The sequence below is a fragment of the Phoca vitulina genome, unplaced genomic scaffold (genome assembly GCF_004348235.1).
Source record: "Phoca vitulina isolate PV1807 unplaced genomic scaffold, GSC_HSeal_1.0 scaffold3, whole genome shotgun sequence".
Lineage (NCBI taxonomy): Eukaryota > Metazoa > Chordata > Mammalia > Carnivora > Phocidae > Phoca > Phoca vitulina.
This window is the reverse complement of record NW_022589706.1, coordinates 76,880,962-76,907,675: the sequence shown is the minus strand read 5'-3', so window position 1 is coordinate 76,907,675 and position 26,714 is coordinate 76,880,962. Positions and strand designations below refer to the sequence as shown.

General features: G+C 39.3%; 2 pseudogenes; both read left to right on the top strand.

The window, feature by feature from the left end:
* The first annotated feature begins 5,956 nt into the window (after window positions 1–5,956).
* LOC116628462 lies at window positions 5,957–6,396 on the top strand (annotated as a pseudogene).
* A 16,702-nt stretch (window positions 6,397–23,098) lies between these two features.
* On the top strand, window positions 23,099–24,326 carry LOC116628453 (annotated as a pseudogene).
* Window positions 24,327–26,714: the final 2,388 nt, after the last annotated feature.

The window sequence follows — 26,714 nt, the reverse complement described above, 5'->3', positions numbered from 1 at the left end:
AGGGAGAGGTTAATAACTTTTCCAAACTCATCCAGGTCAGCGGTGGAGCCAAGTTTGAACACGGACATATGGTTGCATCATTCGTGCTCTGAACCACCCGGAGAGAAAGATCACACATATAGATTATGGAAAGTTGGGAAAGTGGAGGAAAAAGTCACCCACGACCTCTTCATTCTTATGTAACTACTGCATATTGTATAGTTTCTTGCCACCTTTTCGATATTCATGATTTTGTATCATGATTATTATGGGACATGTTCTGTACTTGGGCTTCATTAATTAACATACTGTAACCATTCTTTCCATGTTTTTGAATAATCATTATAATATAATTTATGTCTTCATATTATCCAATCCTGCAGATAGAGTGATGCACTTAACTGCTCTATTATTATTGGACATTAGGCTGCTCCACTAGTTTCCTTTTGTATGTGTATATAACCCTATCCTCAGCATCTTCATGAACACGGCTTTTACCATGCTTCTAATTATTTCCTTAGGAAACATATCCAGAAGTGGAATGATCAAGTAATCAAGAGTGAGTTTTATAATCCACTTCTTTTCTTTAAAACACCTAAAATGCTTCTATTTTTCCCAAGCATTGTGTGGTTACTAGGTTGTGAGTCCTTAAAATTGGTCAAATACTAAATCCAACCCTTGCAATTGCTTCCTGTCAGTTACCTGTCACTCCTACCAGGGGCTAACAGATTAGAAACCCTAATTTGTAGCCTTATTAAAAATCACTAATCTTTCTTTTTTAAGCTGGCAACAATGTTATCTAGGTTCTTTATTTGGCACACAAAACTTTATACAGAAGACTACAATTTCTGCCAGCGTAACAGAGTCCTTTTGTTTTGCCAAAGGAAGATTGAAACTGATGATTTTCATAGTTGAAGTAGATTCTATGGAGATGAAGTAGATTCATGGAGACGTTTCCTTCTAACAGCAGGATCGAGCAAAGCTGCCATGAAACTGTACGCATTGTAATTGTACTTGCTCTGCCCTAAAAGCTGACAAGTAAAGCTCCAGAGAGCTAAGCATTTCTTCTTTTTTTTTTTTTTTTTTTTAATGTGCTGAATTACTGAATCAACACAAACACACATAATAACCTTTTTGTTCTGGGTCCAGTATTTTGTAAAATTATAGAGAAGACAATTTTGGAACTGAAAAAGGACTTAAAAATATTCATCTGTTCAACTCCTTATTTTATAGATGAAGAACATGAGGCCCAGAAAGTTGAACATACCTTTTTTAGACATCACAGAGAATTAATGGCAAAGTCAGACTGGAACTGAATGTCCTCACTCCTACTTCCTCTGTCTCTACTTTTAAGATTTGAGAATTGGTACCAACGAAGTCCAGGAAGACCTAATTCTACAAAAAGTAGGGCCCTGCAATCATAGGAATCAGGCTCAATCTTATATCGAGAATGTATGATATTAAACAAAATTTTCAGTAAATGTAGGTCAATAAACTTGTTGATGTATCTTGGCTATCACATGGTGAAGGGCATATGGCCATGATATTAATTAATTTAGGTCACAGAATTTATGATGATCACAATGACCCACTGTACAGTGAGATAATTGGTCTTCCTGAAATATGTAAGATAGAGCCTATGATGAAAGGATTTTTAAGTAATTACTATATTCCCAAAAGAATAATTCACTAACATAGGCATAGGCTGAATCTCAATTTTTAATTACTACAAGTTAGGCAATATTATTACAGGTGAAGAGCTGTCTGAAAGTTTAGAGAGGCTGCACCATCGCCAGACAACAGTGCTACTGAGAGTAGTCTTTAAACCAGTAACATCAGCTTCACCTGGGAGCTTGTTAAAAACACAAAATCAGCCTCACCTAGGCCCATCTGCAAATAGAGTCCAGGGATCTGTGTTTTAACAAGCTCTCCAGGTGATTCCTATGCATGTTAAAGTTTAAGAAGCATTGTTCTAATAGCAACATTCTCAACCTTTTTGCACATGGAGATGGCATGGGGAACTTTTAAAAATAGTTATGCCTGAGTCCCATCCCAGATAGCCTTCAGCCTACCCAGCTCCCATAAGGTTTAGAATAGGGGTATCCAAAGTGAGTGAATACAATACAACCATTAGAATATAGACATAAATATCAGAACTTCTATTTTTATTTCTTTTAAATTTTGATGTTTTAAGATTTATTTTTGCCTGTGCTTACGCTCTTCATAGCATTAATATAGTAACACATGCATAAAATTTATAAATATTATTATAAATACAGAGGATGCCTTTCTTTAATTATCATACTTCATAACATAAACTTGAGTGTGCATGAAAATCACCTGGGAAGCTTATTAAACTACAGATTCCCAGGGCCTACCTGCCAGAGATAAATTCAGTTAGCCTGAGTTTGTGCCCAGGCATCTACACTACAAGACATACCCCAGATGATTCTTACATAAATGCTCCATAGACCACTGTTTAAGAAACACTCATTTAGAACCACGTCCTATTTCAGTTACAGCAAAAATAGAGCTGTCTGGGAAGGCAGAACACCCATTCAGGACCTCCAAGGGTGGTAGTACCTCAGGGGGATAATCATAGTCAAAGGCACAAACCTCATCCATGAAGAACAGTAGTACACTCTGATCAGTTTCCTGGGGCTAACCCTGGTTACAAAGACAGCTGTGTAATCATGAATATCAATGGCTAGCTTTATAACGAGAAATATAACTTTTAGTCAGACTATGGTGGACCTTATTGGTTGCCCATACAGTATGGTACTGCAGAAAACCAATGGAATGTAAAATTATAATAATAAATTTGCTTCTTTAGCCTAGAATCAGAGTAAGGAGAAATAATTATAACGTAAAGTTTTAAGAGTTGTTGCCCTCAAAATATGACACATGGTATACTGCCAAAAGGAGAGGAAGAATTAGACCAAATATAAATCTAAATGATATAAACACACCAATTTAAAGATAAAGATTGTCAAATTGTGCTAAACAAACCAACTGTAGGTTTCCTACAAGAAATATACTTACAAATATGTTAAGAGTAAAAAGATATAAAAAGAGGTACATGTTAACAGTAATCAAAAGAAAGCTGGAGTGGCTATATTAATACCTGATTATATATTTTGGATATTAACCCCTTATCTAATATATGATTTGCCAATGTTTTCCCCTATTTTATAAGTTGCCTTTTCTTTGGTCATTTTGTTTTGTTTTGGTTGATTGATTTTTTACTGTGCATAGCTTTGTAGTTTGATGTAGTCCCATATGTTGTTGTTGTTTTAAGATTAATAATATTGGTAAATCCTTAGCTAGTCTTATCAAAAAAGAGAGAGAGGTTGGGGGTATGACAAAAATTTAAATATCTAGAACTGAAGAGGAGACATCACTACAGAAGCTAGAGAAATCAAAAAGATAATAAGGGAATATTATAAACAGCTATATACCAATAAATTTGACAACTTAAGTGAAATAAGCAAATACCTTGAAAATTACCAACTGCCAATGCTTTCTCAAGAAGAAATAGACAACTTGAATAGCTCTATAGCTATTGAAGAAAATAATTGTGTACTTACAAATCTTTCCACAAAGAAAACTCAGGGCTTAGATGGCTTCACTGGGGAACACTACCAACACTTAAGGAAGAAAAAAAAAATCCCAATTCTACACAAAATGCTCCGGAAAATAGAGAAGAAAACACTTCACAAAACATTTCACAAGGCCATCATTATCCTACAGCCAAAATAGACAAAGATATGGTAAGAAAGAAAACTATTAATATCTCTCATGAATACAGATACATAAATCCTTAAGATTTTAGCAAACCAAATTCATGCATAATACATCCTGACAAAGAGTGATTTATTTCAGGGATACAAGATTGTTTTAATATACATATTCAAAAATCAAATATTCATCATATGATCAGACTAAAAAAAAGACTCATATGAACATCTCAATAGATGCAGAAAAGGCACATTTCAAAATTCAATATCCATTGGTAATAAAAAACTTCAAACAAACTAGGAACAGAAGAAATTCTCCTCAACTTGATAAAAAGCATTTGTGTAAACCTATAGCCAATACCATACCCAAAGGTAAAAAACTGAATGCTTCTCTCTCTAAGATTGAGAATGAGGCAAGGATGTCTACATCATCACTTCTACTAAGCATTGTATTAGATGTCCTAACAAGAGCATTACATCAAGAAAAAGAAATAAAAGGCATACAGATTGGAAAGGAAGATAACATGATTGTCCGAGAGGAAAATTCTAAGTGATTTATGAAAATATCTTAAAGTTTAATATCTGAGTTAGCAAGATCACAGGATACATAGTTAACACAAATATCTGTTATAGTTCTATTTGTTAGCAATGAACAACTAGAAATTTAAATATCTCATTTATAATAATATCAAAAACTTGAAATATTAAGGATACAGCTAACAAAATGTGTGTAAGACCTGTACTCCAAAAAATTCCAAAACATTGCTGAGAGAAATTTGCAAACACTAAAGTGCCTGGGTGGCTCAGTAGGTTAAGTGTCCGACTCCTGGTTTCAGCTCAGGTCGTGATCTCAGGGTCGTGAGACTGAGCACCACGTTGGGCCCCATGCTCATCACAGAGTCTGCTTGAGATTCTCTCTCTCCCTCTCCCTCTGTCCCTCTTGCTCATGTTTTCTCTCTCTCTCTCTAAAATAAATGAATGATGGGCATTAAAGAGGGCACATGATGTGATGAGCACTTGGTGTTGTATGTTGTACGTATGATGAATTATTGAACTCTACATCTGAAACCAATGATGTACTATATGTTGGCTAATTGAATTTAAATACAAAATTTTAAAAATAATATAAAATAAATGGGAGAAATAAATCATGCTCATGAATCAGAAGTTTGTATTTTTAAGATGTCAATTCTCCTCCAAATCCATCTGTAGATTCCCTGCAGTCTTTATCTAAATCCCAACAGATTTTAGCAGAAATTATCAAACTGATTCTGGAATTTATATGTAAATTCAAAGGATCAAAAATAGCTAAAATAATACTGTAAAGATGAATAAGATTGGGGGACTTACACCACCTGATTATAAAACTTAATATAAACCCAGAGTTAATCAAGAGTGTGATATTGACATAAATACAGATGAACAAATTTAACATAATAGAGAATCAAGAAGTAGACATAGACACATATATAGTAAATTGATTTCCAAGGTAGAGGTTAGGGTAATTCAGTAGAGAATAATTATATTTCAGCAAATGATGTTGGGACCCTGTATTGCTATATGCAATAAAATGAACCTGTATCTTTATCTCACACCATACACATACTACTCAAAGCAGATTATAGATGTAAACATAATGGATAAAATTTTAAAACTGCTAAAATAAAATATAGGAAAAATCTGTGTGAACTTGAAGAAGTAACAGATTTATTTGATGAAATATAACAAGTATGAAATATTTTTAAATGATAACTAATATTAAATTAAACATATTTACTCTTCAAGAAACTCCGTTAAGAAGATAAAACACAAACCAGAGTAGGAGGAAACATTTGCAAAACCTGTATCTGATAAAGAGCTTGTATTCTGAACATATGCAGAATACTTAACAGTTGATAATAGGAAGATAGACAACCCAATTTTTAAAAGCAAAAAATGCAAACAGAAACTCCATCAAATAAGCACATTATAAGATGTTAGCCCCATGATTTATTAGGGAAATGCAAATGAAGACCACAATTACATATTCATACACACCCAACCCGATAGCTAAAATTTCAAAGAATGACAATTCCAAGTCTGGGCAAGGATGAGCACCAACTGACTCTCACATATCACTAGTTAGAAGGAAAAATGATATAACTACTTGGGAAAACAGTCCAACAGTTTCATATTAAATTAAATACACACAGCCTTTCTCCACGGGCACCGGCGCCCCTGCGTGCTCCTCCTTCCTGGCCATGGCCTTCACGTTGGCGGTCTTCTGCTACATGCTGGCGCTGCTGCTCACCCCCACGTTCATCTTCTTCGCCATCTGGCACATTGTAGCATTTGATGAACAGAAGACTGATTACAAGAATCCTACAGGCCAATGTAATACCCTGAATCCTCTTGTACTTCCAGAGTACCTCATCCATGCTTTCTTCTGTGTCATGTTTCTTTGTGCAGCAGAGTGGCATACGCTGGGTCTCAATATGCCCCCTTGGCGTATCATATTTGGAGGTGTATGAGTAGACCAGGGATGAGTGGACCAGGACTCTATGACCCTACAGCCATCGTGAATGCAGACATTTTAGCGTATTGTCAGAAAGAAGGCTGGTGCAAATTAGCTTTTTATCTTCTAGCATTTTTTTACTGCCTATATGGCATGATCTTGATCTATGTTTTGGTGAGCTCTTAGAACAACACACAGAATTGGTCCAAAGTGCATGCAAAAAGCCACCAAATGAAGGGATTCTATCCAGCAAGATCCTGTTTCCAAGAGTAGCCTATGGAATCTGATCAGTTACTTTAAAAAGATGGCTCCTTATTTTTTAAATGTTTCCACATTTTTTGCCTGTGGAAAGATTGTTTTCATATGTTATACTCGGATAAAGAATTTAAAGGGAATTATGTATAAGTTAATATAAAATGATGACCTCTGGTGTTGACGGGTTTGAACTTGCACTCCTTAAGAAACAGCCATAATCCCTTGAATGATTGCATTAATTATTGACTATCCTTAGTCCACTGGAAGCTTTTGTTATATATAAGGACTTGTAGGGCTCATTTTGGTTTTATTGAAATGCCATCTAATTATAAATTAGCTGTAGATATCAGGTGCTTCTGATGAACTGAAAATATATATCTGACCTGTGGGAAACTTCTAGGTTTCCTCATTTATCATGTATGTGATTATATATGGACACATTTACAAAATAAGAAGAGTGGGATTTTTTCCCCTTCAACTTGAATATTATCCCTGTATATTGCATGAATGAGAGATTTCCCATATTTCCATCAGAGTAATATACTTGCTTTAATTCTTAAGCATAAGTGAACATGATATAAAAATATATGCTGAATTACTTGTGAAGAATGCATTTAAAGCTATTTTAAATGTGTTTTAATTTGTAAGATACCACTTATTAAGAAATTGGTTATTATACTTAACTGTTCTAATCTGGTGGTAAAGGTATTCTTAAGAATTTGCAAGTACTTTAGATTTTCAAAACTGAATGAGAGAGAGCATTGTATAACCGTCCTGCTATTCCTTTAGTGCAATACAATAAAACTCTGAAATTTAAAAAATAAATAAATAAATAGGAGCACCTGGGTAGCTCAGCCGTTAAGCGTCTGCCTTCGGCTCAGGTCATGGTTCCAGGATCCTGGGATCAAGCCCCACATCAGGCTCCCTGCTCCGCGGGAAGCCTGCTTCTCCCTCTCCCACTCCCCCTGCTTGTGTTCCCTCTCTCGATGTCTCTTTCTCTGTCAAATAAATAAACGAAATCTTTAAAAATAAATTAAAAATAAATAAATAAATAAATAGATATAAATAAATACATACATACTTACTATATGACCCAGAAATGTCACTCCTGGGGATTTCCTCTCCCCCTCCCCCCAAGAAAACCCATGCATCTATACCAAGACTTGTTATGAATATTCATACTAATTTTATTCATAATAGGCAAACACTGGAAATAACCCAAATTCCTCAGACAGTGATGGCAAAGCAAACTGTGCTGTATCTATACAATAGATTACTACTCAGAAAGGAAAAGGAATTACTTATACAGGCAGCAGCGTGGATGAATCTGAAAAGCATTTTGCATGCTAAATAAAAGAAGGGAGAGTAAAAGACCATTTGAGTCAATTCATGTAAAATTCTAAGAAATGATCAAACTATAGTGACAGGAAGTAGATCCTGGGTTGCCAGGGCCTGGGACTAGGGAAGAGTTTGACTGTAAGAGGCACAGAGGAATTTGTTGAGGTGATGGAAATGTGTTATACCTGGACTTGGTGGTGGTTCCACATTAGGATACATTCATCAAAACTCATCAAATGATACACGTAAAATGGGTGGACTTTATCACATGTAGATTATACTTTGGTACAGTTTAAAAGAACAAATCTTAAAAAAAAAAAAAAAAAAAAAGGTAGGCATGAGACCCTGGCTATTTCATTTGTTCCTTCCTTCTGGCCACGGGGATTGTTTTGTGGACTGTACATTTGATCTGCGACAAATGAATATCAGTCCTTTGCCTTTTGTAGTTCTCTTTCTTCGAGTTATTTAACCAGTCAGATGTAAGCCTGGAGCTGATTCTAGCCCTCTTGCCACCATGACAGTGAGACACCCGGAGAAGGAATCCGTACTCTGCGCTTTCACACTGAAATCCTTGTCATCACCCCTTGTAATCTGACATATGTATCAGCGCTCCACTTTATAGATAAGAAAACTGAAGGCTTGAAAGTTTCGTTTTCCCAAAGTCACACAACCAGCAAATGGCAAAGCAGTGCCCTGGATCTATATGATGCCAAACCTCAAGCTCATAACTATTACTCAAGGGAAAAAAGAACACAACAAAGACCTGTAAGTTCAGATTTTTCCATATGCCACTGAAAAACGTGACATTGTGGCAGCAAAGGACAATTCCTATATTCTCAATATATCTGATTAAAAAAGAAAACTGAAATCACATGACACTCTAAACCCATAGTACACATTTATACAAATTGCTATTGTTACTGTTCCTATGTGCATACTTACTAGGCTTTTAAAAATTATTTAAACTGCATCAATAAGAATACAAATTGAGAAAATAATTTCAATAGGAGTCAAAACAAATCAGGAAAACAGATTCTTTTGTTAAATAAGAATCTCATATACACAAACAAGCTCACACATGCATAATCATGTGAGATATCCTATATGAATTGTGACATGAAAAGATTGGATAAACAAGAGGCTCATTAGATATGTTCAGGGAGCAAAGGACCACTGTATGTTATATTAAACTAGGACACCTGACCGGGTTAGTTTACTGCTGTATTTTGAGCGGCATAATCATTTGAACGTCATTGTTATGCAAAAGAAAATGTTTTAAGTTTAGCTGTTACTGTGGCCATTATGCAAATATGATCCTTCTGTGTCTAGCCTCGTCTGGTTTGCAAAATTAGATATGCCCAGCCATGTTTCAGAAACTCGCTACAATAAATACAAACCCAGAATAACTGAGAGAGGCTAGTTAGCAAAAAATCTAATGACGGAGCCTGAGAAAGCAAAATATCCAATGTGTAAATACATTTTCTTTTAGTGACAAAATTGAAAATAATCACGTGCAAGAAAAATACTGCTAACCTAACAGATTACAATATATGGGTTTATATATGGATGCATCTGACCTAAAGAAACCAACCTATTATGTTCCCAAGGCAAAGAGCTTTTGTTCTTTCACATTTAGGACATTAGGACTTGCTATTAGAAATTCCTTATTCCAGACTGTAAAGGAAGATACACCTACCAAAGTCACCTTGATCTATTCAATTCATTTAGAAAAAAGTATCACATTTTACATACTCAAATTGTAAGAACAGCTACCATTTCTGGAGCTCTTGGTATGTTCCAGCCATTATTCTAAGTGCTCTATTTACTCAAGCAATCCTCACAACAACCTTATGAGGTACATAGTGTTACTATCCTTATTTTACAGATCAGGAGACTGAAGCCGGGAAAGGTTAAGTTGTCGAGGATCACACAGTTCTCGGATGCTAGAGGCAGGAGTCGAGCCTAGGCAGCCTGGTTCCAGCGACTGCACACTCTACGGCCACACCGTGCTGGCCAGTGCTGGTACTATGCCTTTTGGCTATCAGGAATAATGCTGCTATGAACAGGGGGGGAGACATCTTGAATTCTTTTGGATCTATACCCAGGAGTGGAGCTGATGGATCATATGGTAATTCTATGTTTAATTTCTTTTTTTTAAAGGTTTTTTTTATTTGACAGAGAGAGAGAGCGCGAGAGCAGGAACACAAGCAGGGGAGTGGGAGAGAGAGAAGCAGGGAGCCCGATGCGGGGCTCGATCCCAGGACCCTGGGATCATGACCTGAGCCGAAGGCAGACGCTTAACAACTGAGCCACCCAGGCGCCCCTCTATGTTTAATTTCCTGAAGAGTTCTCACACTGTCTTCCATAGCAGCTGCACCATTTTACAAGGGTTCCAATTTCTCCACATTCTCACCAACACTTGTTATTTTCTGGGTTTCTTTTTTAACATCAGTCTTCTTAATGGGAGTGAAATAGGGTATGTGTTTTAAGTTCCTGGAAGGTTCTAGATTCTATATTTTGATTTAATGATATATACTGCAGAGGACTCTATCTTGCTTTGAATGTTTGCCATGACCATGTCCTCTACTCAGAAAAGAGGTCATAAGACACCATTATTTATACCAGATGCCTCCTCGGGCATGTGATCTCATGCTCTGTATATGTGACCCTGCTCTTCTGGTTCACAGCTGATTAGACCAAAGGATGGCACCTGAGCCGGAAGTTGACCAGGTGTTTTGATGCAAAAGAAATTTTCATAAAAAGCATCAAACCATATCTCCTCTCTCAGTTTCTGTCCCACAGTCTGTGTCTGTGGTTGTCTCCCTTTACAGGATTAAACTCACAAAGTTTGAGTTCCACAGGTCACTTGGTCCTTAATGGCAGGAGAAGTAGGAGCAGTTGAAACAGATGAAGTGTCTGAGACGCTATAGTGATGGAACATTTACAGGCACCAGCTGCTGATACTTGCTGAATAACCAGGTCATCAGAGCTACTCTGCTTTCCCTGATGATGTTCTAACGATTTTATGCGCTCTTCTTTATATGTTCCCCGTGAACACTGACCTTTGGTACCTTGAGCATGCCTCTGTTCTTGACAACCTCAAAAGGCCTTGCATGGAGGTTTTAAATAAAGAAATACACCGACTAATTAAAACCAATTTTTTGAGTTTTATAATCATTCTTGATTTCTTAAAGTAACTTTTCAAAATGTAACTTTAATGAGATACTTCTGCTTTGCACAACTATGTGCCTGTTTGCTGTTGCCTTAATGTACATCTCAAGATATCCTTTTATGTAATCAGGAAAATTGGAAAGAAGTTATAAATGCAAGATAACTGAGAAGAAAATGAGAACAGAATACTTAGCTCTGAATTAGAATTAGCAAAAAGCAAACAGAAAATTTCCAAAATGAATACATCCACAAACACCAGTCACCATATACTTTCTCTGGTTAAAAAATGATCAAGAAAAGCAGTTTCTTTTTTTTTTTTTTTAAGATTGTATTTATTTATTTGAGAGAGAGAAAGCATGAGAGAGCACAAGCAGGGAGAGCAGCAGGCTCCCTGCTGAGCCAGAAGCCCGATGCAGGACTCAATTCCAGGACCCCAGGAACATGACCTGAGCCCAAGGCAGATGCTTAACCAACTGAGCCCCCCAGGCTCCCAAGAAAAGTAGTTTCTTATATTGAATTCTAATTCCAGCTTCTGAAATATGACTTCTGTAAGTCAAATTTTAAACTGGGGAACAAGCCAAAGGCATCCAATAGCCATGAGAAAAATATAATTTGCTATCATCGTTTTTTAAATAATGTGCATGAAGTTTATAAAAGAAGACACTTGCCCTTAACTCACACCTGCCCCCTGCTGGCCCACTCACTGCAGCACCATTCTCGGAGTTCACTCGCTCCATTAAAACAGAACAGATAAGCCATTGAAGTGTACCTCTCTCATCTACCTGCTAATGTAAAAACAAAAAGTTCTTCACCGGCAGCTTTAACTGGTGGCAAACTGAGGGGAGATCCGAAGGTCAAACTACACTGACACTTAAATACACAATGAAGATATTGGAGCTATTGAAATGTATAGGAACAAGCACATGGTGTAAAGCAGAAATTTCCAATGACATCTAGATTTCAAAATCTCAGCAGAGGTAAGCTATGTCCCCTCCAGTGCAGTCTGTGAGCCAGGCTGACACACCGAGCATATCCCACCTTGTGATCCCAATGGGGGATTAAATCAGACCACAGAAAAACCACAAAACCCTTCCTCAACTAGGCTGAAACGTCTGAGATGGTGAACCTTAGTATGCTGCATTTGTTTAAATAATTTAAAGTGGGGGTGGTGGGTAGGGGTAAATCCTGACATAGACATCAACGAATTAGAAGTATGCTGCCGTCCTGGTTTTAACGGATCTTTTCTAACTAAGGGTGTGTTTGGTAGTAATATCAGCAACCATTTGTTGAGTGATTATTGTGCCAGGCACTTTGTACACATGATCTAATTTAATATCTACAGCAATCCTTTGAGATAGGAATTGTGTGCTGCATTTTATGCATGAAGTTCAGATATTTGGCCCAAAGCACAAAGCTAGTAAGTGACAGGACAGGTATTTAAAACCAATCTTGCGGGACACAAAACCCATATTTCTCCGCCATATCACACTCATTTTCAGAGTAGGTACTAAATATGTAATAATAAGTGAAGAATTTAACAAATATCTATTGAGTAAAACATGCCAAAAGCTCCAGCCACAAAATGTTATCTGTTCTGTGAAAGATGCAGTGTGTATTTCTACAGTACTTTGGTTCCTGGCCCGATGTATGCAAACAAGAATTTAAAAGGCAAATGAATTCTGTCTACTATTTCTATTTCTTAGCATATATTATTCTGTTTTCAGCACAGAGCAGTTTCTTTACCTCTTTGTCTTACTTTCTCTCCAGTAAACTGTGAATTCCCTTGTCTAGACCCCAGGCACTTCTTTTGCAGGCAGCTAGAACATCAGTCGACCAACGACAGCATAGCCAAGGCTGCCTTTCATGCCTGCCACTCTCACACTGTGCGTCAAGAAGAAATCCCCAAGGTTCTCCGTGGCTCTACTAAGTATGCAAAAGGGGGCTCTTCCCTTCAGGAGCTCGCTCCACACTACCTGTCTGTTCCCTCTGCTGCTGTAATCAATCTGTGTCATGTGTTACGTATTATGGAAGGTGGAACACACCCTCCATCCCAGACAAGCTTGTTCCCTTACATTCATTATCATCCCAAAGACTCAGGCAAACTGTTCCAAGTCATATCTGCAGCATGGTTGCCAAAGAAGAAAGGCAAGGTTGGCAAAGGGGGTTCTTGCCTTTTATGAAGTCCTTTGAACAGATCTACTTCACTGTTCACCCAAGGGAATCCCTCTCCATGATATTATTGAATTTGGCAATCCAGTTGAGGCTGAGAGACCATTCCAAATGGATTTGCTAAATCAGCTTTTATTCTGAGGCAGACAAATGGCACTGTAGTCTAGCAAGAGGAGCGTTCCAGTTAAAAGAGAAACTGCTCCTTGGTTTGCCCTATACCCTCTATTATCAACATTCTTCTGTTTTCAAATCTATACTTCAAAGAGGATCAGCTCTGATGGAGGGTTGGGAGATGGAACTCCTCTGAGCCAGGCAATGTTCTTTTCTATTCGCAGCCACTCCTCTGCCAAACTGCAGTGGTTTTGTTAATTTATTCTATGTGAGTGCCAACATGACGGCCAGGGAAGCAGCCTCAAGTACACTCAACAGTTCACCATTGGAATCACATCACAGTGTATGTTAGGACACTTGCAGTATCTCTCATGCTCTTTTTCCTAGGACTGCAATCTGTAAAGCCACCATAAGCCAGAACTGCCAGTGTCCATATTTGTCACTCTGTGGAAAGGACTTGCCTAAAATGGAAAGCAACACAAAGTAGAGCCAAGAGAGGGAGAGAACCCTGCCAACATCATGTGAGCTCTTGGAATCAACCATGCCTGAAAACAGAATTATCCCTTGGACTTTCTAGTGATGCAAGCTAATAAATCCCTATGCTTTTTCAACTTAAGCAAGGTTAGTTGGAATATTTTTGTCACTTGCAAATGCATGAACTCTAAATAATGAAACAGCGTGTAGTTAAGAGGAAAGAAGACTGCCTGAGGTGTATCTCCCAATAGGAAACAGATGGCACTCTCAAATTGGAAAATTTTAGAGGATTTTTTTTTTTAATTAAGGTCCTATTTCCAAAGGTGTAGGTAGGGTGGATCAGAACCACAAGGGTTGTGCAGTAACTCAGAGCTGGTTAGAAAAGTGCAATAATTACCCATAAGCCTAAAAGGACAAGAGAAAGGACCAGTTATCAGAATACAAAAGGGGAGAGTCATACAGAAAAAGTTACCTTGAAATAAACAGTGATGTTGAGTCAAGGGACACAGGTGGTTTAAAATGAACTCACAAGAAAAGAGGCATGGGAATAAACTCTTGCTCTAGTTCTGATCTCCTGCCTGGGATCCCTACTGGCCATACTCAGCTGAAAGTCAGAGAAGCCTGGGATGAGACCCACACAAACCATTCTCCCAGGGCAGAGGTCAAAATTTAGCAGGGTGAAAGTTGACCTGTAATTTCAAATGAAAGATATTCAACAAACCCTACATGATTTGCCCCTCACCACTCATTCTTTTCCTTCATCCACTTGAAAAATACATGTTCTCATCTCAGGAGACATATGAAATCCCATCAGCTGTAGTATTATCATGGAGTGACAATGACTCCATCATACTGCCACCTGTCTTTCAAGGTCACCACTGGGTGTGATTGTCATGTAGTATCTATCCTTCTTCATCTGGTGCCAGCAAAGCATGGAGATCTATCCATAAATCGGGGCCCTGCTTTGCCTCCAGAATTAAGTGGTTATCCTGACCTCTCCATGTAGTCATAGGTGTGGATGCAGAAAAGATGACAAAGCAGTAGAAGCAGATACAATATGAATCTGAGCCACCAGCCCCTGTAGCTGATGAATATGCTGAGGACCGGATGTCTATATACTATTTCAATTTTATCATTTATGGTCAACTTTAAATTCTGTAGGTCAAATAATACCTATATATACAGTGGGAAGTTCAGATCACATAGTCATTTTATATCCCATGGTCAAGTGGTTAGTGTCTATCAGAACCTGCTAACAAGCGAGGAGCTGTTTTTCAAATGGAAAATAGTTGTTAGTAAAGAAGGACATGGCCTCATTCCAGATCCCCGTGTTGTGATTTTCCTACTGAATTTGCCAGAGGCTCAACGAGCATCTTGTCCGCACAAATGTTTCCTGTATTTATAGTGTCCCATATCATTAGGCCCAGATAGCAGAGCAAAACCTGTGTGCTACAGAGCCCATTCTTCCTACAGGTCCCACTCAAAAATTGTAGCCTTATGAATTGCCAATAAATGGGTGAGAGGATCATCCCCAAATATATGTATTGCCTGCAAAATCCTGACTGGGTTTAGATTTATACCATTTTCTAAGTGGTGTGTGTTGTGTAAAATGTAACAGCTTGTTCCTCATTTCAGAAAAGAGATGACATTATGCTCAATCATATTTTAGACCCTGAAATTTCATACTTTTTATTCCTAACTTCTAGAATGCGTACGTCTTATCAAGGTATCTTGAGTGCTCAATACTTCCTACTTACCAGACCCAGTTAACAATGTCATCATTATGTAGTAGACAAGTGAGATGTTCAGTGAAATAACAAGAAGATTAAGGTCCATCTAGATTACAACATAGAGTAAGAGAGTTGACATAGCCCTTGGGCAAAATAGTGGAAATATGCTGTAGTCTCTGCCATGTAAATGCAAACTGTTTCTGATTTTCCTCACTGGTTAAAATAGAATGATAGCACAGCTGCAGATATAATCACCACACGATCAAGTTTGCTATAGTCTACTATTATTCTCCATAATACACCTGGCTTTTGTATCAGCCAAAAAAGCTAATGTTAAGTAATATATGGCAAGTATAACCATTTTGTTTCTCAAAATTTTGATAATGACACTAATCTCTACAATATCTCCAGGAATTTAATATTGCTTCTGGTGTTATGGGAAGAAGAGCAGGTAGTGTTGGAGGCAGTTTCTGGGATTTCTACTTGATCTTTTCTACTATAACATCCCCCCACTTCATAGGTCAGCATGTCAATACAGGGATTTTGTCTCTTCCTAAAAATATTAATTCCATTAAACTTTCTGGATAAGGAATTAATTGTAGTATTTTCCCCAGTCCTTCTGCTCATTAGAACACAAAACTATTTTGGGTCTTGAGAGAGTATCTTCAGTTCATAGATGATGTCTAATAACCCCCAGAAAGTCTGGGCATTTACCTTTTGCTCAGTGCATGGTCCCCATAATAAATGGCTTCAGGTCTCCCAGCGAAGTCTTGGGGAAAGATTTATAGGATTGATAGCTCCATATTATAATGTCTTTCATCAGAGAGACCTGGACTACTCCTTACTTAAGAGACTGCAGGTATATGAACCAATTTAAATTTAGAAATTATATGGAAGGCATGAAGTCTACTGTAATGATCTGAGTTAGGTTTCTGTACTGTGGACCCTCTTACATATGTCAAGCAACCCATAAGTAGGCTGCCATTTATTTTATTACTAGGAACTCCCTCATCAAGTAAACATTGTCACAGATTCCTCAAATCCAAATTCCATGATTACCATTCAAATCCTGTGGCTTATTATAGTAATAGCACCCGCCTCTTCTCTGACAATGAATTGCTATTAAATGTCCTCTACAAATCTGAGATTCCCACTATTCATATTAAGATCAGTATACCCAATTACATTGCATCATCCCCTCCATTACCTCCAGTGTAAGAGGAACCATCATAGATCTTTCCATACTAATGTGAACCAATGCATTTCTTAATGCTTTGATGAATGATAGGTCTTTTGAGTCCTTCCAAAGGATATGACCAGGGAGTGGCTAAGCAGTTTTACTTATAATATGTTTATTCCAATACTTACCTGTTGGAATAAACATAATTATAAGACTCTTTCTTCTGCAATATGCCAGGCAAGTTCCACATATCAGCCTAGAATTTTTTTTTAAAGATTTTATTTATTTATTTGAGAGAGAGAATGAGATAGAGAGAGTATGAGAAGGGGAGGGTCAGAGGGAGAAGCAGACTCCCTGCTGAGCAGGGAGCCCAATGCGGGACTCGATCCTGGGACTCCAGGATCATGACCTGAGCCGAAGGCAGTCGCTTAACCAACTGAGCCACCCAGGTGCCCTCAGTCTAGAATTTAATTAAGGAATCTAATAGACTATTAGTGTCATTCCCAGGTCCTGGAAATAACACTTTACATCTAACTTCCAGATAAGTGGGCCCACGTAATGACTTTGACCTGATCCACCCTTATAGTTTTCTCCCTTGCTCTAGAACCTTTAGAATTCATTCTCACACAACCTCTGCAGGCATCTGCTGATATAGTTTAGTCAATTCTTCGGTACTTTTCTATATACACTTTCCTCACAGAGGCAGGTCTTGAGCTTCTCAAACTGTGCTATGTTGTAAAATAACTCTCATTTTAGGTCTAGAAGGAATGACAGGTGGTGAGGTTGGGTTGTGAGGAAAATTAACATCACGTTATGAGACAACCACCTTAGGCCCAATCACTTCAAAGCTTTTATGCACAGGAGGATTACTTAGAGGAAGGGAATGAGGCAGAAACTACCTCCCTAGGCAAGAAAATTTCAGGAGAATTTTGAGAGTCAAAGTTCTCAGCCCAGTGTCTGCTCAAATGTCCCAATCCCCTGCCTCAGGGTCCAACTCTTTTTCTACCAGTTGCCTTAGAAGAGGAACCTGAAAGACCTAAGTATGTATGTATTTATTTATTTATTTATTAAGATTTTATTTTTTGACAGAGAGAGAGACAGCGAGAGAGGGAATACAAGCAGGGGGAGTGGGAGAGGGAGATGCAGGTCTCCTGCTGATCAGGGAGCCTGATGCAGGGCTCGATCCCAGGACCCTGGGACCATGACCTGAGCTGAAGGCAGACGCTTAAAGGCTGAGCCACCCAGGCACCCCAAGACCTAAGTATTTAACTCTGCAATCCCTCACCCCTTACAACTACATTTTGGGCTTGTGCCTAAGCCAAATATATCCGGCAACAGTAGGAGATGAGGAATTCCTTCAAATCCTCCATAGAGGCCATCTGGTTCTCCACATGTGTTATATAAGTTCATATCTCTCATTTTCCCCCCTATGTGAGCTATGGAGGGAGAGAAGAAGCCAGTACATTCACAGTCTTTATAATCCCTTTTGTTGCCACAGTGCTCTCCCACTGCCACGCCCTCCATCTGCATATCATTTATACCACCATCAGTGATGATCTGGGTAATAGTAATGCCTCTCCATTCCATGAAGTTCCTGTGTCCCACCTTCTCCTGGAAAGATGATTATCCCTGTGCTCTACGAATTTAAGAGAAACTCATTGTCAGAATCCCAATTTATAGGCCTATTCCTTAGGTCCACTTACAGCACCAATGAATGCTAAATGTAATATTAATTATTGTATCACTCAGCGCCATAGCAGGATGGCATATTCAAATTAAGACAATTGAGGGAAGGCTTATTACAAAAGGACAATTTGTTAAGATGAGATATAGGGATACCACTAGTAACAGTGTGTTATTCCAAGTTTTGTTACCATCCATAATCCAAAGATGACAACGAAGGGAGGAAGCAGTTATCAGAATCTGAATGTTGACAGACAAGTATAAAAGGCCACCTCAAGAGGATCTAGTGAATGAGCATTCCAGGAAAAAAAAACAAAAAAATGCAGAAGACCCAAGACTATAATGTACCTGGCATTATGGAGGAAGAGCAAGTAGGCTAGCACCTGGAACAGAATACAAGACTGTTAGGAAGTAAGAACAGAGAGGCGAGGGAGGTTGTAAGCACTGCAGAATTTGTAGGTCATTTTAAGGGCTTTTGTTTTACTGTCCATATTTTGGGAAGATTCCAGAAGGTTTGAGCAGAAGGGTGACATAATCTGACTTACATTTTAAAAGGATCACACAGGAAACTCTACAGTGTTAACAGACATGGAGACCAGTTAGAATACTGTTGTAATAATTCAGAGGAAAGGTGACAGGGATTGGGGCCAGCCCAGTGGTGGGAGGGTGGCAAAAAGTGGTCAGGTTCCAGATACATTTTGAAAAATCAGTCTGATAGGAATTGCTGAGGAGCTGAATATGGGCTGTGAGATAGGAAGGAATAAAGAATAACCCCAAGTGTTTGGGCTGAGTAACATAAAAATGCAGTTGCCATTCAGAGTTGGAGTAGCCTTTGGAAAGAACAGGTTTGGTGGGGGGAAACAGGACTTCTGTTGTGGACATGTTAGGCTTGAGAAGATTTTAGACACCAGGTGAAGGTGTGAAGCAGGCAACTGGATATATAACCTGGAGTTCAGAGGAAAGGTCTAGGCCAGAGATATAATACGGGAGTGTCAGCACATAGATGGTATTTAAAGCCATGATACCAGATGAGATCACCTAGGGATTGAAAATCAATAGAGAAGAGCACCATAAATTTGAAATATAAATCAGTCTCTGAGCAAATTTTATCCTAAAATGATTATTCGGAGGATCTTTAAAAATGTGGAAGGTCGAGAGACTACTCTGCTTCTCAAGGGAATTATATAAAATCCTTATTTAAGGGTGCTAAGCATCATGGCCAAGTTGTTGAAGAAATACATGGATAGGAAAGAAATACGATCTCTCTAGACTTACATTTCTTGATTCCCTCGGGTCTCACACGTTTAAAATATGCCAGAAACACCTCAGTAAAGGTCTCATCAAGTCACAACCAGCGCTTGGCTGTAGGCCTTTGGTAAGAAAACCTTTTGTCTGAGTTGAATCCAAAGTAATTTCTCAAGATTTTCTTCCACAATCCCTTGGAGGTCATAGGAGGAGAATTAATATGTATCTATCAGAGAAAGTAGCTATGCTCACAGTATGTCCCCTAGTAAAATCACCAAGCCCCCAGAGCAGCCAGTGAATACGAACTGGTGTACAACACCCCCAAATCAATGCCTTCAATGGTATCCCCCTAAGGAGATCTGAACTTTGAGCCTGTTCCTCTATCCAACATTCTGATATGTATATGGAAAAGTTGCCCCTGCACAAATGGTTTCAGTGTATGTTAGATACATGATAGCTGGTCATCACAATGCTCCATGTCCCTCCTGCCCTGGCGTTTGCCCTAGTTTGCATTTAGGAGATAACAAGGTATGGATATTAAATGACTTGTCAAGAGTCACAGAGCAAGCCAGAAATTGGCTGCCCTGATTCTCCTCCTGGAATGACCACCTTGTCTTTTCACTTCAACAAAGGATAACCTCAAAACCGCACACAATCACCACCCAATATCAGTTTTACACACACTAATAAAACTGAAAGCAGTTTTGAAGCCAGTTTTATTTTGAACCTTTGGTCCCAGTGGCCCTTTAGCCTTAAAATTCTGAGGATTATTTTCCCAATTTTGAAAGATAAGGGAGAAAGAGCACAGAAATAAACCTTAGCTGAAACTAAAACATTTTAAAGTATATCAAGCAATATACAGCTGCAAAATCATTTACTGGGGGCTTGTCAGGGCATACCATATATTATTTTGTGACCATTCCGAAATGATAAAGAAATAATCATTTTTCTTTGGCCGGGCTATTCCCAAGAGTACAAACAGCGCTCAACTAGGTAGCGAGGACTTTTGGGGCTCCTTGTGTGCATTCGTATCACCTTAGCCAAATTCCACTTCCTCAGTAGTCCAGCAAGTTTACCACGCCAACTCTGTCAGCCTTGCGAGTATCTGTGAAGATCAGGCAGATACTGCATGTGAAAATGTAAGCACTACACCAATAATAACACAAATAAAAGTAAACGTAGATCGTATGGTAAGTGCTTATCTCGTCTATGGCCATACCAGCCTGATGGCAGCACTTCTTGTCTGGTCTCGGAAGCTAAGTAGGGTCGTAAGTGCTTATCTCTCCATCCTAGCAGCCTCACGGTACACCCAAGTATTATTTTAACTGCATTCATCTATTCATAGCTAACATGTTAGGGCACTGGGAATGAATGACTCTTGCTGCTGTCCTCACATGGATGGTAAAGCTGCATCATGACCACCTTTCTCAACCATCTGGACACTGTTCAGAGATAAGCCAGTTCTAAAGAGGCCCAGGAATGCACCAGCAGCCTCCAACATACAAGCTGGCTGTGACTGGAACTGAGGCCAACCCAGGACTGTGCACAGGAATTCAGGCTTATTGGTCACAATGTGGTTATGGTAGAAGCAGCCGGTATAGTGAGGTAGTCAGAAAATCCGTTCCAAAGCTGCATGTGTATAGCAATCACAGCGCATTTGTGTCCAGTGAAGAATACATGTATAATAGATGAAATGTACATTTAATGTAGATTATGTATACATAATGTAGAATGTATAGTGAATGCAAATCAAATGCAGCCAAATTTTCTTAAAATGCTTTTATTCACACTCTCCAAAAATGGCAGTTATCCATGTCAAAGTCTCTATTTGGGAGGTAAAGGTCGACGGTGATTTTAGAGAGATATAATGCAACTTGACCCACCCTCCTAGCGTGACTATTGGGTTGGACTATTTAGGCAGGTGATCTGCAGGGATAAGCCTTCCCATTTCCTTCCCCTCTCTTTGATTTTCCCCTTCTAATCTTTTTTCTCTTCCCTCTTTCCTCTCAGACTTCCATTTGCCTCCTATTCTCTTTCTCTTCTCTCCTCTTTGCCTATTTCTCCCTTCTCTTCTCTCTTGATGCTAGCCTCTCTACCTTCTCCTCATTTCCCTTTCCTGTCTCCCTTCCTCCTTCTCTCTCTCCTTCTCCTCCTCCTCCTACCCTTTCCTCACCTGCACCATATTGTTTGGGCTTCTGCCTCAACCTGCTAGCCCAACCCTCTTTCCTACTGATCTGGGAGCCTTTCTTCCCTCTCTGCCTCGATATTACCAGAGCCTTCGCTGCTCCTACAGCCTGACTGGCTTGCTCTTAGGAGAACATTGTTTAACTGGAGCCACAATACAATCCTAATGCCCAGAGTCCCCTCACATCACCCACTCCACACAGCAGATTGGCCTCCTTGATCTCAGCATTGTCATGAACCACCTCTAATCTCCCCATATGGCTGGGACCTAGAGCACCGGCCAGCCCCAAGGCCCCTGAGAGCCCTCCATAGACAGGTCAACTTCTCCCCATTTATCTCTGACCTGGTTCTGCCATTCCCACCCTCTGCCTTCTTGTGGCCTATGTCACTGAGGTCCCCACATGTTCTGAATTTAGGCATTCCCAAGTGAAAACACCCACCCTGGAGAAGCTGATAATTCTACTAAGAAGACAGCATAGGTATGTAGAAAGAAACTGACAACACAAAAGAAAGATAAGAGCCAGTTTGGGAATCTAGAAACTAAGAGGAGTACAAAGGAGAAAGCTTAATATAAGCTTAGATTGTTAAAGAAACTTCACAAAGGAGCTAGAACCTGAAATAAAATTTGGATTTGTAGGGTTTAATTAAACAGAGAAGTCAGTGGAGAGCATTCCAGGAAGATACAATATAAAAATGGGTACAAAGATGGGAACATGTATGGCATTTGGAGGTGTATCTTATAATTTACATGTCTCTGACTTCAGGGTCTGCTGGGCAGTCAACAATCGGCCCATGAAGATGCAGAAGTCATCCAGAAATAAATGGATGCATACCACAGAGACAAGCCAAAGGGAAGTCTCTCAGATTAACCCCAACCCCTTCTTCAAAGGTCCTGGCATACCTTAACATTCATGAAGAAATGGTGAAGCTGGATCTTCTCTAATCTGGCCCCATTCATCATAGTCTGATTTGAGGGGTGAGTCCACGGTAAGGACTCATGGTCAATGAGCAAGTCATGATTTCAGGAAAGGTTTTCCAGGCTGATAAAACCCCAGCTAGTGACTAGGGATCCAAGAAGCATTTGGTCCTCCAGCGGACATTTATTGGGAGTCCAACAATATCTTAGAGTGTTGGGCATGCGAAGATGACTGCTTTGGTTCTTACCTTGAGAAATTTCACAGGCTAGTAGGGTGGGAATGGGATGGGACAGAAGCAGGATCTTATTAGGAATATATATATAAACAGGAAATTACAGTGGGAGTGAAGAGACAGCGGGGCTGCTCTTGGGTCCTTTGCTGCTTTGGTTTCCCTGTGACACTTCCTAGCAGCGACCTAGTAGAAAAATAAGATGTCTGAATATATTCAGGTAACTGAAGATGAGAATTATGAACCCATTGAAATGTCATCAGAAGACGATGGGACAGTGCTGCTTTCTGTACTTACAGCCCAGTTTCCAGGGGCATGTGGGCTGCGCTCCAGGAATCCAGTGTCTCAGTGTATGAGAGGTGTCCAACTGGTAGAAGAAATTCTCCATGCCCCTGAGGCTGGCTGGGGAAATCTGGTATATGTTGTCAACTATCCCAAAGATAACAAACGAAAAATGGATGAGATCAATACTTCATCAGCAGTGAACGTGAAAAGAGCTGTCCAGAAAACGTCTGACTTAATAATGTTGGGTCTCCCATGGAAAAAACTGAACAGATCTAAAAGAATACTTTAGTACCTTTGGAGATGTTCTTATGTTTTGGGTCAAGAAAGATACTAAAAGTGGCCATTGAAAGGGGTTTAGCTTTGTCTTACTGAATCTGGAACCCAGGTGAAAGGAATGTCACAGCAACATAGGATCGATGGACAACGGTGTCACTGGGAAACTTCCTAATTCTAAGCAATGCCCAGGTGAGCCTTTGAGAAGCATGAGGGTGTTGTATTTGTTGGGCATTGTACTGAGGACGTGACTGCCGTGAGATGCAGCAGTTCTTTTGCCAGGACAGGGAAGTAGTCATTGTCTTTATTCCCAACCATTCAGGTCGTCTGCCTTTGTTACATTGGCAGATGATCGGATTGCCCAGTCTCTCTGTGGAGAGGACTTGATCATTAAAGGAATCGGCCTTCATATATCGAATGCTGAACCTAAGCACAATAGCAATAGACAGAAGGAAGTGGAAGATTTGGTGGTAATCCAGATGGCTTTGGGAATCAGGGTGGATTTGGTAACAGTAGAAGGGGAGGAGCTGGTTTAGGAAACAATCAAGGTAGCAATATGGGTGAAGGGGTGAACTTGGATGCTGAGCATTAACCCGTCTGTAGCCCAGGCAGCACTGCGGAGCAGCTGGGGTACGATAGGCATATCAGCCAGTCAGCAGAACCAGCCAGGTCCATCAGGTAATAACCAAATCCAAGATAACATGCACAGGGAGCCCAATCAGGCCTTTGGTTCTGGAAATAACTCCTATAGCAATTCTAATTCAGGTGCAGCAATGGGTTGGGGACATGCATCAAATGCAAGGTCAGGCAGCAGTATTAATGGAGGCTTTGGCTCAAGTGTGGATTCTAAATCTTCTGGCTGGGGAATGTAGACAGTGGGGTTGGTATAGACTGGTGGGAATTCAAATTTTTCTAAACACATAGTAAGTATATTGTAAAATACGTATGTATGAAGAATTTCCAAAATTGGTTTGTTCAGTGTGGAATATATTCAGCAGTATCTTTGGCCTTTTTCTTTAGAAAAAAGAGGAAAAACTAAAGGAATTTTAAAAGTTTTGTTACATAAAGGGTAGAACTATTGAGTGTTTAAAAGTGAACTGCTGTTTGCCTGATTGGTAAAAGCCAACACACTACAACTGATATCAAAAAGTTTCTCCAATAATATTTTATCCCTGCACATGTCAAGTGAATTCTTTGCATGTTCAAAATAGAAATCATTGATTAGAACTACATTCTTTTCTCCTTGTTTTTTTTTTTTTTTAAGATTTTATTTATTTATTTATTTATTTATTCTAGAGAGAGCTTTGGAAGTAGGGAATGTGCGTGCAAGCAGGGGGAGGGGCTGAGGGAGAGAGAGAATCTCAAGCAGACTGATTCAGGGCTCAGTCTCACAACGCTGAGGTCATGACCTGAGCTATGACCTGAGCCAAAATCAAGAGTCAAACGCTTAACCAACTGAGCCACCCAGGCACCCCATTTTTTTCTCCTTGACTTAATTTGAACCCCACCATATGCATTTTTTCCTTAGTACAAATCTCCTTTTTTTGGAAATCATGGAGTCACAGTGTTTAGTTCTTTTGTTTTTGCTTTTGTTTTTTAACACTTGTCTCCCTTCATATGCAAAAATGCAATATGAAACCTTCATTTAATCTCTGCAGTTCATCTCATTTCAAATGTTTATGGAGGAAGCACTTCACTGAAAGTAATGCTGTGAATACTCTGCCATAGGAATGTTTCTGTCTACACGCTTTCTCATTCAAGAATTTGTCAGCTCGCTGCAGAGGCTGCATTTTTGACAGTGGGTGTCCCATTTTTATCTGCTACTCTTTATTTCATAGAGTTGTACCAATGCTATGAACACAAGGCTGTGATATGGAACCAGAAGGCTGTTGGAACTTTTGAAATTTTGTGTGGGATTGATGGTGGCGCCAAGGCATGAAAGGCTAGTATGATGGAGAAAAGGAGAGAGCCTGTGCAGAGACTTGGTGGTGCATAATGGATATTTTTCAACTTGGCGAGATGTGTCTCTCAGTCCTGTGGCTTTGGTGAGAGAGTGTGCAGACAGCAAAGATAGCAAATAATGTACAAATGTTTTTTGCAGTCGAAGGACATCCACATCTGTTGGGAGACTTTAAGTGAGTTTTATTCTTAGATAACCCATGTTAGTTGAATATGTTAAGTGAAATGATACTTGGATCCCCCCCTACTCCTTTGTCAACTACCATGAATGTTCTATGGTGTGTGTTCTTTTCTGTTACTGCCCTGTAAGTGTGGTCATGTGAACCGACACTGGTGGGTTGAGAACGTGAACTGAGCCTGTGGTGGGCTTTGCAGGAGTACTCAGAAGCAGAGTTCACCAGTGAGCTTGGGGGTGTCACAAAGAAAGCTGGAAGTTGTAATGTCTGTCAGCTACGCATAAGAATGCTGTTTGATGCAGTTCTGTGTCCTGTGCTTGGTTGCTTTTCTAGAAGAGTTGTCAATGTTGAAAATTATTAAATGAAACTGATTTAAATAATACAAAACAGAAAATTACAATTCAGTTTACCTTGGAAGAATAAAAGAAGAAAATTCACCTAGTCTAGGGACTGAGGAAGTGATCCTGGAGGAATTGACATCTTACTTGGGTCCTCAAAGATGTGGGAGTTTGATTGGCTAAGACATTCCAGGCCAGAGTGCAACATGAGCAAAGTTCTAAAGACAAGAAAAATGCATAAACAAGAAGCTGTATCTAGCTAGGATAATTTTGAGGCAGAAAATTGAAGAAGATTATCAGGGAAAATCACAAACAGAAGGAGCAAGATCCAAAGGCCAGGGAGAAGACATTGGCTGGAAAAGGATGGCTTCTAAGTTCGCTCCAACAACAGGAAAATGCAGGGCAGATTCTTGAGGGGCATAAAGAAATAGATGCTTGTGAACATCCAGGCACCCAGGGGCCCACACCAGGCACTTAAGGCTCAGAAGAACAGAATAATTCCTATCCCAGAAGAATGATGTTCCTTATATACCTGCCAAACTTCATACCTACTGATGGAGGGCAAGAGTAGTGTTGAGTCCACAGCTTTTCAATACCACCTGCCAATCCGCTGAAGTGGGGCCTGCAGAACTAACAGCATATATATTTTATACATTTATTTATATAAAAATAGTCCATACCCAAAAAATAAGATTGGAAGTATAGGTGATGCCCTGATTTTGAAAAATCTTGTCGGCCAGATGAGAAGCTTTGTTTTTTCTATAGACAAATGGAAGGTCATTTGTCA